The 18,157-nt window shown below is 39.8% G+C and overlaps 1 pseudogene; it reads right to left on the minus strand.

Annotated features, from left to right (window-relative positions):
• Window positions 1–13,970: 13,970 nt before the first annotated feature.
• LOC129901836 (5S ribosomal RNA) lies at window positions 13,971–14,090 on the minus strand (annotated as a pseudogene).
• Window positions 14,091–18,157: the final 4,067 nt, after the last annotated feature.

Consider the following 18,157-nt stretch of genomic DNA (forward strand, 5'->3'; position numbering starts at 1 on the left):
GGGTTATGTTGGATTCCATTTAATAGCTCGCATGATCTTAAATATCGGTTATGGTCATCTTTCTATCAAATGAATATTTTAAAGGATATCTATATGATAGATTATGCATGCATTGCATTATATTTTATATTACATAAATATTTTAATGTTTCCTCAATGCTCATGCATGCTTACATACTTAGTACAGTCTAAGTACTAACGCATACTCTTTTGCCAACATAATATCACCATATAGGGATCGGTGCTCTTTCTTGTCCTCCTTCACATGGCTAGTTGAGATTTCGTTTGAATACTACTTTTTGTGAGTTCCCATGTTCTGGGAATAATATTCCTTTATCTTTTTAGATTATGATATGTTGAGATCTTTAGTCACTTACTATGGCATTTCTTTTTATTATGATTGAGGGTGAGCTAGGGACTTGTCGTAGACCCGTTAAATTTAAAAGTTAGAGGTATTGTTGGACATATGTAAGTTGAAGATTTACTTATGATTTCTACTTGTTTATTTATTCTTATTACCTATGAAAGACTAAAAGAATGCTAAGAAGCTTGTTTGAGGTACTTTTGGGTTCCTCATTCACCATGTCACGTCGAGGCCCTAGGCTTGGGTCATGACAAATTTGGTATCAGAGCCTGATATTTTGAATAGTTCTCTGAGTCCAACATACCGAGTCAAATAAGATCTTATTCATGGTTGTGAAGCACGCCATAACTATGAATAGGAGACTATGGGACATTTAGGAAAGTTTTCACTTCTTTCAAATTCATGTCTAGCCTTCGAGTGTCCTAATATTTCCTTTAACTAATGACCTATTTCGTGTTGAGAAAGGGTTGATGATGAGGACAAGGCTCCTTCGATTGCCAATGCCCCACTTAATGAGGAAGGGGTAACCCATATCGAGTTTCACAATATTATTACATTATTGACTCAAGTATTAGCAAACCAAGGGCATCAAGGTGTTCTTTCTACCCAAATGCAAAATCTGGCCTCTAGGATTTGAGATTTCGAAAGGATGAGAAGGACGAGCTAGTGGTACGAATATTGGATTGTTGAGAGAGATAGAGAAATAGGGACAATAGGATAGGAAGAGTTCAAAGGAGCTAAGGGAGGCCAAAATCCAAGAGTTTATTAACCTCCGTCAAGGGAGTATGAGCGTGAGGGAGTATGCTCTCAAATTCATTAAGTTTTCAAAGTATGCTTCCTTCATGGTCTCCGACCCAAGAATAGGATGAGCAAATTTATTTTCGGTGTCTCAAGCTTGGTGTCCAAGAAGTACAAAATGGCCATGCTGGTCAAAAAGATGGACATCTCTCGGTTAATGAGTTACGCAGAATAAATTGAAGAAGAGAAGCTAAAAGAGAGATAAAGGGCGTTCAAGAAGGCTAGAGTAGATGGTTGTCACCCCTCGGGAGGGTATCCTAGACTTGGCCGGCACTCGAAAGCCATTTCTGGCCTTCAAGTGAACCACCTGGTCCAGTCACACTTTCATTCATTCACATTCTATCAGCGGAAGACTCAATCATATCAATACTATTCATAATTTTGGGCCAAAGGCCAAAAAAATACCCAATCAATAACTAACTAGAATAAAACTAGTCAAAATGGATAAATTAACATTTCCACACTCTAGTCTATGAAGCCTCTATCAACAATCCAGGAGGTTCCAATGACAAGTCCATGGCTACCAATGATCAAAATAAAGGAAACAAAACAAAGCTATAAAGATAATCTCGGTATCCTGCAGAAACTAGGAGGACTCACCAACTAGCTAGAAGTGAGGAGATCTTCAACGGTGCATCAGTTGATGATCTCTAGTACCTGTCTTTGCATCATAAAATGATGTAGGACAAATGGCATTAGTACATGAAATATACGAGTATGTAAAATGGCCGAATGAAACAAACATCAAGGGAGAATCAGATCAACTTGAAATCTTAACTCAAGTCTAAACAGGGATATGATTTAGACGGGACCAATCACATACAATTCAACCCAACCTGACTTAGAGTATTATCAAGACCTATAAGGGAGTTTCTCTTATCCGACATCCATCACTTATAAGCCAGTGATAGTACAACAAACTGACATTATTGTCGCATCCGTTCATACTTTGGCAGGGTATGAACGAATCAACCAATTATGGATCCAATCCAACTAAGTCTTATAATGTCAGGACAATAATTTTGGGGAAATATCCGACTTTAACGGTTCAATCCCCTCCTATGTTTGGCGATGTAATTATTGGATTCGAGGTATTACTTACTCTTACCCAATTCAGTTCTCGATACTCCTCCCAAGACTCAATGCTCATAAAACTCCATCTAATCAACTCAATCAAATCATATCGACAAGTCTCATTTGGAAACTTGTCAAATCATCAATTCTATCACAATCAAACCTCTCTTAATCATACTATCCGATCAATCCCAATCATATCTTTCATGAGTAGTTAAATATGCATTTGTAACAATATACAAACTTATCCAGTCGTTCCTCTATTCATTTAACACATCCTTTGGGACTCATCACAACTCCAACATTCTAAATCAATAATTTAAGGTGAGCAACATATTTAAGAAAATTAACATATTTAGCATAGTCAACATAGTTAAGAACAATCAATCTCAAAGAGGATGTAGGGAATATGGGTGGACTCAACCCATGCTTTGAGTAGCCTTATATACCTTGGTGAAGACTTTGAAGAAATCTTGATGTTGGGTCTTCAATGGAAAGCTTGAATCCTTGAAGTTCTTGAAGGCAATCCTTGTTGGAAAAGGATTTGAAAGAGAAGAGAAGGGATTTCTAGGGCTTTTTAGAGAGAGGAATGGACTGGAAATAATGGTCCAAAATGTCCCAAGGCTAATGTATATATAATTTGGGGAAATGCCCAATTTGCCCTTTCTCCAAAAATCTGGAAAAATAGGCTAAAACACTCCTGGCGCTATAGTGGCGTGCCGCGCCACTGTAGTGCCAAGTCGAATATAGGCTTAAAACCTGCACATCTGATAGTGGCGCATCGCGCCAGGGACCAAACTACTGAGGTGCCAAGCCCAGGTTTCCTGCAGTTACAACCCAGGCCTGAAATTCCTACAGTACTAATTTGTCTTAGGATAGTCATAACTTTTGACTCCGAACTCCAAAAATTACAATCTTGCTGGCATTGGAAACAAGACTCGAATACCTTTAATTTAATGGTCATGGGCCACCCAGATCGTCATATTAAAAAAGATATGGTTGTTAGAAGTCGACCCCTTATACGAACTCATTCTAAAACTTAGCCAAGACAAATTCTTTGGACTTAGCTTGGTTCTAGGGATCCTTTATGACCCTAAATTACCTCTGACACTCTCCAATTTCTTAGGAATTGATCCTAACTCATGCATGCACTTTACAATCATCTAGTACGATCCTATATGTACACGAAGAACAGTCCGAATCTTAGTGAAAATTTTTGGGGGTGTTACATTATCTCCCCCTTGGGATCATTCGTCCTTGAATGATGAGTAAACCAAGGATGGGCTCGAGGTAGAAATCACAATCAGAATTCAGTCATTCAACCAATCAAATTCTCAAAATAATTTACTATCCGAACTCAAAATGAACATACGAATTCAAGTCAAGAAAATGGACATTACCTTCAGCATTCTCATCAATGGGCACGAATAGATGTGGATGTTTAGCTTTCATATCTTCCTCCGCTTCCCATGTGGCTTTTTTGAAAAATTGATTTCTCCACAAGACTTTGAATGAGGCAATCCCCTTGTTCCTCAATTTGCGAATTTGGCAATCAAGGATTTAGACCAAAACCTCTTTATATGACAAGCTATCCATAACTCCAATACTATCAATGGGGACTACCAATAAGGGACCGCCCAAGAACTTCTTCAACATCGAAACGTGAAATACCGGATGAATAGCGGCTAGCTCCGAGTGTAACTCCAATTCATAAGATACACTTTCTATCCTCCTCACAACCTGGTAAGGACCAAAAGCAAAGGAATAATCCGTTTTTTAGTTAACTGATCTGATGGGTCCAACAAACAATTAATTATAACAAATATCTAAATTCTAAATAAAAAAATAAAATCTAAAATACTAGACTAAGATTCTAAATAAAGGATAATAACTAAACGGGGTTTTCTTTTATTCGAAACGTCTCATGATCTTCAACCAATTATGCGCTTCAATATAATTACCGGGAGTAAGCGCTATAGCCTGTTTCCAATACTCAGCGGCTTGATCGAACCAAGCCTCTGCAATTTCAGAATCTCCCTATTGAATGGCCTGTTCTCCCCAGCCGGAATAGGTAGTTCAATTCCTTCCCTTAGAACCGTACTTGAGAATTTCTTACCTCATACGGCTCAGCAGTCAATTCTTTTGGTGTCCCATTTTGATCTATACCATATCTAATAAAATCTAATCAGATTTCTCATGGATCTATCCCAGTTTTAGGGTTAACCAAAAGAAAAATAGGTTAATTACATGAGTTTCAAACTTAAATTTGGATGAATAATCCGTTTATTTAGTTTTATCTTTTTTCCCACCTTCAGAAGAATAAAGCATAGGCATTTCTACTAGTGTTAGAATTTTCTGAAAGGGAACTATCTCGGTTTCATAGATAAATTTATATAGAATCTTTGAAAAAGACTTTCGTTCATAAGAAAGAAAATACTTACTATCAATGGGGACTACCAATAAGGGACCGCCCAAGAACTTCTTCAACATAGAAACGTGAAATACCGGATGAATAGCGGCTAGCTCTGAGTGTAACTCCAATTCATAAGAGACACTTCCTATCCTCCTCACAACCTGGTAAGGACCAATGTATTGAGGACTAAGCTTTCCCATCCTTCCAAACCTCATGACGCCCTTCATGGGTAACACTTTCAAGTACACCCAATCATCTGCCTCAAACTCTAAGTCTCTTCTCCTTACATCGGTGTAAGATTTTTGATGGCTTTGGGCTTTTTTTAGCCTATCTTGAATAAATCTCACCTTCTCCATAGCTTGGGGAACAAAATCAGGCCCAATCAACTCGACTTCACCAACCTCAAACCACCCAATTGGTGATCTATACCTCCTCCTATACAAAGCTTTATAGGGAGCCATTTGAATGCTTGCATGATAGCTATTATTATATGCAAAATCTATGGGAGGTAAGTGATCATCCCAATTTCCTTTGAAGTCAAGTACACATGCCCTCAACATATCCTCCAACGTCTGGATGGTGCGCTCCGCTTAGCCATCTGTCTGGGGATGAAATGCCATACTAAGGTTGACCTTTAAACCCAGTCCCTTTTGAAAGGATCTCCAAAATTAGGAAGTAAATTGAGCTCCTCGGTATGAGATAATAGACAAGGTAACCCCATGCAATCTGACGATCTCCTGAATGTATAATTTTGCATAATCTTCTATGGTGTCAGTAGTCCTAACTGCCAAGAAGTGAGCCGATTTTGTCATCCTATCCACAATCACCCAAATCAAATAATGTTGTTTTTGGGACCTCAACAAAACCCGTAATAAAGTCCATATTGATCATCTCCCACTTCCATTTCAGAATTTCTATGTTTTGAGCTAACCCACATAGCCTTTGATGCTCGACTTTAACCTGTTGGCAATTTGGGCACTCGGAAACAAATTCAGTGATATCTCTCCTCATTCCACTCCACCAATAAACTTCTCTCAAGTCATGATACATTTTTGTAGAGCCAGGATGAATAGAATATCTATAACTATGTGCTTCAGCTATAATCCTTTCTCGCACATCCTCAATATCTGGGATACACAATCTATTTTGGTACCTCAACACACCATATCCCTCTTTGGTAAAAATCATCACCTTTTGTTTGTGAACAACTTCCTTTAATTGGAGAAGGACGGGATCTATGGCTCGAGTGAGGATGCAGACCCATCATGAATATTAACTCCACCTTCGTTATTCTCTTCAAGTCGAGCTCCTAATTGAGCTAGTTTATGCACCTCTTTAGCCAATTTTTTCCTCCCCTCTTCTATATGGGAAGTGCTACCCATAGACAACTTGCTAAGAGCATCAGCAACAACATTACCTTTACCTGGATGGTAGAGGATGCTCATATCATAGTCCTTGAGTAGCTCAAGCCATCTCTTTTCCCTCAGATTGAGTTCATTCTTGATGAAGATGTATTGTAAACTCTTATGATCAGTGAACATGTCAACATGCACTCTATATAAATAGTGACACCAAATTTTAAGAGAAAATACCACAGCTGCCAGCTCAAAGTCATGAGTTGGGTAATTTCTTTCATGAATCTTAAGCTGTCGTGAAGCATAGGCTATCACTTTTCCTCTTTACATTAATACACAACCCAAACCAACTCTAGACGCATCACAATAGATCAGAAAATACTTTGTTCCCTCGGGCAAAGTTAGAACAGGAGCAGTGGTCAGTTTGGTCTTCAATTTCTGGAAACTCTCCTCGCAAGCATCGAACTATTGGAACTTAGCTTTCTTTTAGGTAAGCTTGGTCAATGGTTATGATATGGATGAGAATCCCTCTACAAACCTTCGATAATAGCTAACCAAACCCAAGAAGCTTCTTATATCTATTGGGGATATGGGTCTAGGCCAATTTTTCACTACATCTATCTTCTGAGCATCAACCTGAATACCATCACCAGATATAATGTGGCTGAGAAAAGCCACTGATGCAAGCAAAAATTCACATTTTGAGAACTTTGCATACAATACCTGATCTTTCAAAGTTTGCAAGACGACTCTAAGATAATAGGCATGCTCCTCCTCATTCTTGGAGTACACCAAAATATCATCAATGAATATAATCACAAACATATCAAGATATGGCTTAAATACTTGATTTATGAGATCCATAAAAGGTGCAAGGGAATTGGTCAATCCAAAGGACATAACCAAGAACTCAAAATGGCCATAAAGGGTCCGAAAAACTGTCCTTGGGATGTCACACTCCCTCACCTTCAACTGATGGTAACCCGATCTTAGGTCTATCTTTGAGAAATAAGTGGCACCCTGAAGTTGATCAAATAAATCATCTATTCTGGGGATAGGGTATTTGTTCTTTATGGTGACCTTGTTTAGTTTCCTATAATCAATACACATTATAAGGGACCCATCTTTCTTTCACACATATAGGATGGGCGCACCCCATGGTGAGACACTCGGCCTAATGAATCCCTTATCTAACAAGTCTTTCACTTGTTCTTTCAACTCTTTCAAATCAGTAGGAGCCATTCTATATGGAGGGATAGAGATAGGCTGGGTACCAAGAAGGATATCGATCCCAAAGTCGATCTCCCTATCAGGAGGGACTCTGGGCAGATCTTTGGGAAAGACTTCAGGAAACTCGTTAACAATCAGGACCGACTCAAGGGATGGAGACTCAATACTATCATCTTTCACTAGGACGATGTCATCAATACACTCTTTCGAGATTAGTTTTCTGGCCCTAATGTAGGAAATAAACTTACCCTTAGGCACGACAAGACTAACCTTCCACTCTATGACAGCCTCATTTGAGAATTTGAACTTTATAATCTGAGTCCTACAATCAATAGAGGCATAACAGACATAAAGCCAGTCCATGCCAAGGATCATATCAAAATCGACCATGTCCAACTCAATTAAGTCAGCCAAGGTATCCATGTGATGGATTGACACAGTGTAATCTCTATAGACTCTCTCAGCTAAGACAGAATCACCGATGAGAGTAGCTACACTAAAAGGCTCAAGAAGACATTCAGGAATTTTATTGAATTTACTAGCCACGTAAGGAGTCACAAAAGATAGTGTGGCACCCGGATCCATCAAAACATAACAGTCAAGAGAAGAGACTCATATCATACCCGTCACGACATTTGGAGAGTTCTCCTGATCTTGCCGACTACCCATGGCATATAGACAGTTTGTACCTCCGCCCGTACCTCAAGTAGTGCCCCTCTGATTACCTCTAGCTGGTGGTGCGGTGGTAGAATACTGGGCTCTATTCCCCCATGTTGGACACTCCTTCTGAAAATAGACCATTTGGCCGCATTTATAATAACCAACCCTTCCCGCTCTGCACTCTCCCAAGTGGAGCTTACCGCACTTGCAGCATGGTGGTTTTTCACTCGAACCTTGACCCACGCTAGCCTAGGATTGAGAACCCTGAGATCTGACATTCTGGTGACTTTGTCCCTGCCGATCATACCTGTTATGCAGTGTAGGTGCACTTGCGGTGGATGATGCATAGTTGGAAGGCCTCTTCTAGAAGAAGGACCTGTTGCCCTTATTATGCCTCTATTCATTCTCATGTCCCACTGATTTTGCCTTCTTGCTCAGATGCTCCTTCCTTTCTTTCCTTTTCTCATACTCCACCTGTTGAGCATACACCATTAATCTTGAAATATCCATGCCGGAGATTAACAATGCCGCTTTGCACTCCTTCTCACATGTCTTCCCAATTTGAAGACAAATTTCCTCATCTTCGACCTCATATTTGAGATCATCTCTGGAGCATATTTGGATAGTTAGATGAACCTCAGACTGTACTCTTTAATGGTCATACCCTCTTGTTTCAGATTCACAAACTCTTCCATTTTCGCTTCCCTCAATTCTCTGGCAAAGAAGTGGTCAAGAAAGACTCCCTCAAATTCATCCCACATAGAAGGTTCAGCTTCCTCACCTCTACCTTATTCCCATTGGTTATACCAGATGTTTGCAATATCTTTGAGCTAATAAGACACGAACTCAACTCCTTCAATCTCCGTAGCATGCATCACTTTCAGGATCTTCCACATCTCATCAATGAAATTCTGGGGTCTTCATCAACGTTAGAACCCGTGAATACCGATGGATTCATTCTTAGAAAATCTCTAATTCATGTGACAGTAGACGATTCTTGGGAACTAGAACTAAGAGTTGGCAAACTCTGGGTACCTACGGGTAGCCACTAATTGAGTGAGCATGGCAATTGCTCCTTGAAAGTCTGCCTCTGAGGTTGGTACAGGCGGAGTAGTAGGCACTTGAGGTACCTCGGCATACCTTGCAGGTTGGCCCCTAGTCCTTGATGGGCATACCTCTAACTGTGGCATCTCTGCATTATCAGTGTTTCTCTGGCTAGCAGTATGTTTAGGAGGCATTGTCTGCAATGTATAAATGCGCAAATTAGAAAGGAAGTTTTATAGAGTTTAACTCTATCGCACGAATTTAGAGTATGAAAGAAGTGAAACAATTCTTAATGTCTTATTGCCTCTAATTATAAGTGTGGTGCACAACACACCCATAAGCAAGACTCTACTAGACACAGCTTCATAGACTCCCTAGGACTCTTGAACTCTGTGCTCTGATACCATGTTTGTCATGCCCCAAGAGGGTACCCTAGATATGGCCGGCACTCGAAAGCCATTTCTGGCCTTCAAGCGAACCACATGGTGCAGTCACACTTTTATTCATTCATATTCTATCAGTAAAAGACTCAATCATAGCAATACTATTCATAATTTCTGGCCAAAGGACAAACAAATACCCAATCAATTATTAACTAGAATAAATCTAGTCAAAACGGACAAATCAATATTTCCACACTCTAGTCTATGTGTCATGACCCAACCCCATGGGCCGCGACTAGGTGTCCGAGCTAGACACCCACGTATACTCCTGGTAACCGCAAGTAAACTTATCGCCTATTTGAGTCATAACATCTCAATAGGTAACATAAATTATAAGCCAGCGAGGCTCTCGTAGCTTGTGGGATCGTCCCATTATAAACACACATGCGAGCCAATAAGGCTGCTACGACAAAGGTCGCCCCAAAATATAAGTCATACAGGCACAATTGAACACGCATATATATATACACAACCCACACATATATCTACAGACCTTTAAGAGTATTAGTGACAACATATGGCAGGACAGAGCCCCCGCCGTATCCCTGAATAAATGAAAACATACAGTAGAGATTTAGTACCCAAAAGCTAGGCTCCGACACAATGGAGCTTTTCCCGAACTTGCTAGGTAGAACCCTAGGCTGGCGGATCTCTGAAATGAATATCTATACCTGTGGGCATGAAACACAGCCTCCCTCCTCCCCAAGAAGAGGGGGTCAGTACGATATGTGTATTGAGTATGTAAAGCATAAAATACCACAAGGAAAGTATAATTAATATGGGGATGTAGAGAACACGTACAATAATTAATAAATCACATTACCTGCACCTTCTAAAATGAGGTCATGTATCTTAGTATGATGTTCCACACCTGGCCCGTTATGGGACTCGGTGTTACAAATATATCTTTATGTCATCATATGCATAAATATACCATAACCGGCCCTTTAATGAGACTCGGTCTGCAATCATGTCATCTTATCATTATATTTACATAGCATACTCGGCCCTTGGTGGGGCTCAGTCATACCCAGCCCTTTTTGGGACTCGGTGAATATTTATATCATCTTATATCATACCCGGCCCCTTTTTGGGACTTCAGTCATACCCGGCCCTCTATGGGACTCGGTAAAGATATGTAAACCATATGAACAAGCAGAGTAGTAAGTTACCATATGCAAGCTAGATCATTATCTCAGAGATCGTATCATGTTTAACTTATACCTAAGATATGCCAAATGAAGAAAGAGAATAAACTCTACACAATGTGTACTTTCCTTTATGTGGTCATCATAGTCACATTTCGTACTCGGCCCATCATGGGGTTCGGCGAACAACCATGGCATCATAACCTCATTTCCATGCCAAATACGTCTCAAGAGAAAGGAAGGATAGCTTTACCTACCCATCACTTCCTAACGTAAGGAAGCTTGAGAAGCGTTAGTTCAATTACTATAGGAGTGCTTTCATTAAGAAGTAAATAAGGGCCATGAATTACGCTTGGCATATATGAGTAGATTTACCCTCACACTCACACCATTCATTACTTAACTTGAAGACATTCCAAAAGAAGAGAAAGAGTAGGCTCTACATACCTCTTATCGATTGCTTTTAATTCGGCTTGTCTCGTCGTTCTCTGCACCTATTTAACACGAAGGCAATACTAATATTAGTAACCTTTAAATTTCTAGCTTCTAAATTCACAACCAAGCACCCATAGGAACCAACTCCTTATTCACCTTTCTCGACTAGTCTCGATTAGTCTATTAACTAGTTAAGAAGTTAACGGAATTCGGGTAACATCTCCCCTATAACGTGCCCTATCGAAATTCCCAATTATGTCCTTTATACCTACATCCAACCAAAAACATAAACAGCAGCTCATATATATATAAAACAGGGCAACATGATACAACATAAACTCCAAACAACTTACTTAACATTACGATAGCAAAATAGGGTCTTTAGCCTTTATTTCGTAAAACCTTTAATCGTGCGGAACGGAGGGTCGTGTGGATTCAAACAGAAGCTCACACACATATTTTAGAATTCCTTTAGGACCTTCAACACACCATCACACACCTGCAACATCCCCCACACGCCCAATGCCTCATTTCGACTACAATTTAACTATAGCGATTCCAATTTAGTTTATGTTGGTCGTCAAGCATATTTATCATATTTCCACATTTCCAGCCACTTACACAATGTATAATACCCTCTATAACAACACCATAAACTCCAATTGAAAAGGAAAGGCCTTACCTTGCATTAAACTCATCAAACTCGTCAAACTAGCCAAAACTATCAAAACGTGAAATATGGACAACCCACTATCTTATATTGTCGCTTAGTTTCGAAGGGGTAATTAAGGGAAAAAGGATTTGTGGCTTCATGAAAGTTATAGACAAGTGTATCAAGGTCGCATAAAATTTTGAATCACCCCTACAACAATTTTGTACGAAAATATATGCCCAATATACCCACAGCTGTCCGTGTAGGATTTCCAAAACAACATCTGGGCAGCACCTCCCCCATACTTCATCACCCTTTTTCGAGCAGAGAAAAGAGAAACTAGGTTTTAGAGGATAAATGAAAGTTTTAGACATTTGAAATAGATTTCCAAAACATCTTGAATCAGTCAAAAAGAAGCCTTACACAACGAGTTATACTCGTATTACCATCTTAGTGTTTCTCCAAACCATGGCTGCCCTTGCTTTCTTCTCCACGTTTTTCTCTCTATTCTTGTTCAAGTTTTTGGCTAAAAATGACTTAATAGTCATCCATACAAAGATATATATCTTTTTGGAGAGTGACACGTGTCAGCCCCTAAGGGTGACACGTGTAACACCCTTAGGCAACTACCTCAATTATGCAAACAATCCATGGTTGCCACATGGCAGGTGGGTTCCACCCCATGGTGTGTCACCTGCTTCCACGTGTCACTTTCATGTGCTGCCATGTGTACCTATCACGTGCTTCAATGTGTCAAGTAGGTGAGTCACCTACTTGCTTCAAGTAGGTGCATCGTTTCCTTATTTCTCTTCCGTGGGTTCGTAATTTCGTCGCACTTTAAGAGCCTATGTATTCCTTGATACTTAGTCTCAACACACACTCGAGTAGCTTAAGTACGTAAGACCTCCAAGTTGGTAGCTTACGCGAGTCAATCAAGTCCTACGACTCATTTCTCGGCCTCCAACTCCTTCAAATTTTTATAACCCTATTTCCAATCTTCCTTATTATGAAGCATTTCGTTCCCCTTTTCTTGGAGTTATTTGATAGCATTATTAACTATCCGACTCACATAACGATTTTTAAGAAACTTAAGAGCCTTCCCAAAAACTTGAGAAACTTAAGAAGCATTCTAAGGTACCAAAGTACGGGGTGTAACATCTTTCCCCCCTTTAGAACATTTGTTCCCGAATGTTAACTAGACTCATAAGGTCTTACTAGTGGTTTAGTATTCTTCTGTACTAGCTGCCATTCATAGGCCTTGTATCAACTCATATGGTCTATTTATGTAGGTAGATTACCTATAGACATAGGGAACAGGTGATATTTCTTTTCCATTAATTCTTTCCAGTTCCATTACCACACATCATATTGCACCCTTTACACGAACATGTGTAGGAGCTTAAAGTAGCCTAAAAGATGCTTTAGCATCACCATACTAGTCTGTACGTAAACCTGTATTATTTCTTACTTCCTTCCTCTACTTACCCTTGAGTTTCCTCATATTCCAGTATAGGAGAGATCTCTCATCCTTTCCTTGTTTTGCTGCTTGTACACCACAATACTAGTAGTCAGTAACTTTGTTACAAACATCTTACCTTCAGTCGAGTATAGCCTGGCTATTCCTTACAGTATGTTTAAGTTCTCATCATAATTCTCTTATTGTATTCATCCCCTTTGTATGCATCTATTCTTTGTTGTCATACTATTCAAGTCCTTACTATTAATTCTCTGCACTGTCTCCGGTATCATGGCTTCTATCCGTTTATTACTGGCCTTTAGATCTTATTAACTCGTGCCAGTATGGGATCTCACTTGAAGCCACTTCCCCCCTTTAGGGTGTACCTATGTCACTATCTGTTGTGTTCTACCTTATTTCCAATCTTCCAATACGTATGAATATTTTCCAACACATTCAGTATACTGCACCATATCTATGCCTTACTGTATATCTTCCATACCTTTGGTTGCCTAGGTATGACAACTTAACACAATCATGAGGTGCTAATCCAGTCTAATTATGGGTACTAGAGTCATGTAGCAATTTATTCGAAGCCACTTTCCATTTATTTTGATCAACAACAAGCTAGGGCTTATAGTCGTTTCCAATTCTCAAATAGGCAGTACTTACCTTCTAACGCTCGATGTCCCAAGATTTGTCATAGTCCTAGCCTTATACCAGTGGGTTCCACTTGTCCCTTTAATGAATTCACAATGCGCTAGTTGTTTTGCAAAGCTACATCCCCTATCTCAAAGGGTATTATCATCTTTCATGGTGGAGTTACGTATCCACAATACTTATTTATATCAACAATGCCATGCATGGCCAACGAGTATATATACATGCATATTATCTCATATCACAGCCACACAGGGCTTCCTGGGGGTCACCCATCCCAATATTACTCTTGCCCAAGCACGCTTAACTTCGTAGTTCTGATGGGATCCAGTACGTTAGTGCTGGTATGATCGCACCCTCCCCTGTGGGGCACTTATCTACCGAAGAAGACGATGACCCAACAAGTTATCCAGTAGGCCAAGCTGCACCACCCAAGTTACCCTTATATTCTTATTACACGGACCACATCCTATCTTTAGCCACTTCCTCATAAGGCTTTACTTATTTTCATAACTATCCTCATTATATTCACATCATATCCTGTTCGCATTCTATCCCATAGTATAACATTTCTTAACCTTTTTCACGATTCTTACTATGGGTTACTTACCCTTCTTAGTTAGTCTTATCCTTAATATATCATTATATCCAGAACTACCAGTCTTTTCTAAATCATTTTCCTTTTATTTCAAGGAAAATTTGGGCTGAGTTTCCTTTGTATTTCTTACTATCTCAAAACCTGCACGCAGAAAATGCCAACAATGCCTCACAGGGGAAATATGCATAAAGATACATATATACGTATCATATCACATCATATCGCAGCTTCACAGGGCACCCAATATCAACAATAGTATAAACTGATGGACTTACCTCATATGTCCAACTCGAACTGCACCTGTTTAGACTTTCCGTCTACTTTTCCTTTCAAATTTCAACCTTATATGTCAACCGTAATTCAATACCTTACCTGGCACCTATCATTCATGCCTTGCTTACCTGCGTGCTGTGTAAATTCTAATATCGTCAGTAACCTTCTTTTATCGATGTTGTCCTTCTGCTGAAATCACAAGTTAGTATGAGGAATTTTATTCCCTATGACTTGGCTCTATCGCACGACCGTAAATAAGAAAGAAAGGTAATATCCTAAATGTCCTGTAGCCTCTTGTCTATAGATATGGTGCACAACACACCAATAAACAAGAGTCTACTAGATACGGTCTGTAGACACTCCAAGGACGAATTGCTCTAATACCACTTTTGGTCACGACCCAACCCCGTGGGCCATGACTGGGTGTCCGAGCTGGATACCCACGTATACTCCTGGTAACCGCAAGTAAACCTGTCGCCTATTTGAGTCACAATGTCTCAATAGGTAACATAAATTATAAGCTAGCGAGGCTATCATAGTTTGTGGGGTCATCCCATTATAAACACACATGCGAGCCGACAAGGCTGCTACGACAAAGGTCGCCCCAAAATATAAGTCATACAGGCAAAATTGAACACACATATATATAAACAACCCACACACGTATCTACAGACCTCTAAGAGTATTAGTGACAACATATGGCGGGACAGGGCCCTCGCCGTACGCCTGAATAAACGAAAACATACAGCAAAGATTTAGTATCCAAAAGCTAGGCTATGACATAATGGAGCTTTTCCCGAACTTGCTAGGTGGAACCCTAGGATGGCGGATCTCTGAAATGAACATCTGTACCTACGGTCATGAAACGCAGCCCCCCCCCCCCAAGAAGAGGGGGTCAGTACGATATGTGTATTGAGTATGTAAAGCATAAAATACAACAAGGAAAGTATAGTTGATACGGGGATGCAGAGAACAAGTACAATAATTAATAAATCACATTACCTGCACCTTCTAAAATGAGTTCATGTATCTTATTATGATGTTCCACACCTGGGCCGTTATGGGACTCGGTGTTACCAATTTATCTTTATGTCATCATATGCATAAATATACCATAACCGGCCCTTTAATGAGACTCGGTTTGCAATCATGTCGTCTTATCATTGCTTTTACATAGCATACCCAACCCTTGGTGGGGCTCGGTCATACCCGACCCTTTTTGGGACCCAGTGAATATTTATATCATTTTATATCGTACCCGGCCCCTTTTTGAGACTTTGGTCGTACCCGGCCCTCTATGGGACTCGGTAAAGATATGTAAACCATATGCACAAGCAGAGTAGTAAGTAACCATATACAAGCTAGATCATTATCTTAGAGATCGTATCATGTTTAACTTATACCTAAGATATGCCAAAAGAAGAAAGAGAATGAACTCTACACAGTGTGTACTTTCCTTTATGTGGTCATCATAGTCACATTTCGTACTCGGCCCATCATGGGGTTCGGCGAACAACCATGGCATCATAACCTCATTTCCATGCCAAATACGTCTCAAGAGAAAGGAAGGATAGCTTTACCTACCCATCACTTCCTAACGTAAGGAAGCTTGAGAAGCGTTAGTTCAATTACTATAGGAGTGCTTTCATTAAGAAGTAAATAAGGGCCATGAATTACGCTTGGCATATATGAGTAGATTTACCCTCAAGCTCACACCATTCATTACTTAACTTGAAGACATGCCAAAAGAAGAGAAAGAGTAGGCTCTACATACCTCTTATCGATTGCTTTCACTCTGGCTTGTCTCGTCGTTCTCTGCACCTATTTAACACGAAGGCAATACTAATATTAGTAACCTTTAAATTTCCAGCTTCTAAATTCACAACCAATCCCCCATAGGAACCAACTCCTTATTCACCTTTCTCGACTAGTCTCGATTAGTCTATTAACTAGTTAAGAAGTTAACGGAATTCGGGTAACATCTCCCCTATAACGTGCCCTATCGAAATTCCCAATTATGTCCTTTATACCTACATCCAACCAAAAACATAACCAGCATCTCATATATATATAAAACAGGGCAACATGATACAACATAAACTCCAAACAACTTACTTAACATTACGCTAACAAAATAGGGTCTTTAGCCTTTATTTCGTAAAACCTTTAATCGTGCGGAACGGAGGGTCGTGTGGATTCAACGAGAAGCTCACACACATATTTTAGAATTCCTTTAGGACCTTCAACACACCATCACACACCTGCAACATCCCCCACACGCCCAATGCCTCATTTCGACTACAATTTAACTATAGCGATTCCAATTTAGTTTATTTTGGTCGTCAAGCATATTTATCATATTTCCACATTTCCAGCCACTTACACAACGTATAATACCCTCTATAACAACACCATAAACTCCAATTTAAAAGGAAAGGCCTTACCTTGCGTTAAACTCGTCAAACTCGCCAAAACTATCAAAACGTGAAATCTGGACAGCCCACTGTCTTATATTGTCGCTTAGTTTCGAAGGGGTAATTGAGGGAAACAGGATTTGTGGCCTCAATGAAAGTTATAGACATGTGTATCAAGGTCGCATACAATTTTGAATCACCCCTTCAGCAATTTCGTACGAAAAGATATGCCATATATACCCACAGCTGTCCGTGTAGGATTTCCAAAACAACATCTGGGCAGCACCTCCCCCATACTTCATCACCCTTTTTCGAGCAGAGAAAAGAGAAACTAGGTTTTAGAGGATAAATGAAAGTTTTAGACCTATGAAATATATTTCCAAAACATCTTGAATCACTCAAAAAGAATCCTTACACAAGGAGTTATACTCGTATTACCAACTTAGTGTTTCTCCAAACCATGGCTGCCTTTTCTTTCTTCTCCACGTTTTTCTCTCTATTTTTGTTCATGTTTTTGGCTAAAAATGACTTAATAGTTATTCATACATAGATATATAGCTTTTTGGAGAGTGACAAGTGTTATCCCTTAAGGATGACACGTGACACACCCTTAGGCAACCACCTCAATTATGCAACCAATCCATGGTTGCCACATGGCAGGTGGGGGTCCACCCCATGGTGTGTCACCTTCTTCCACGTGTCACTTTCATGAGTTTCCATGTGTACCTATCAAGTGCTTCCAGGTGTCAAGTAGGTGAGTCACCTACTTGCTTCAAGTAGGTGCGTCGTTTCCTTATTTCTCTTTCGTGGGTTCGTAAGTTCGTCACACTTTAAGAGCCTATGTATTCCTTGCTACTTAGTCTCAACACGCACTCGAGTAGCTTAAGTACGTAAGACCTCCACGTTGGTAGCTTACGCGAGTCAATCGAGTCCTATGACTCATTTCTCGGCCTCCAACTCCTTTGAATTTTTATAACCCTATTTCCAATCTTCCTTATTATGAAGCATTTCTTTTCCCTTTTCTTGGAGTTATTTGATAGCATTATTAACTATCCGACTCACATAATGACTTTTAAGAAACTTAAGAGCCATCCCAGAGAATCTTAAGAAGCATTCTAAGGTACCAAAGTACGGGGTGT

This window comes from Solanum dulcamara, chromosome 8 (assembly GCF_947179165.1).
Source record: "Solanum dulcamara chromosome 8, daSolDulc1.2, whole genome shotgun sequence".
NCBI lineage: Eukaryota > Viridiplantae > Streptophyta > Magnoliopsida > Solanales > Solanaceae > Solanum > Solanum dulcamara.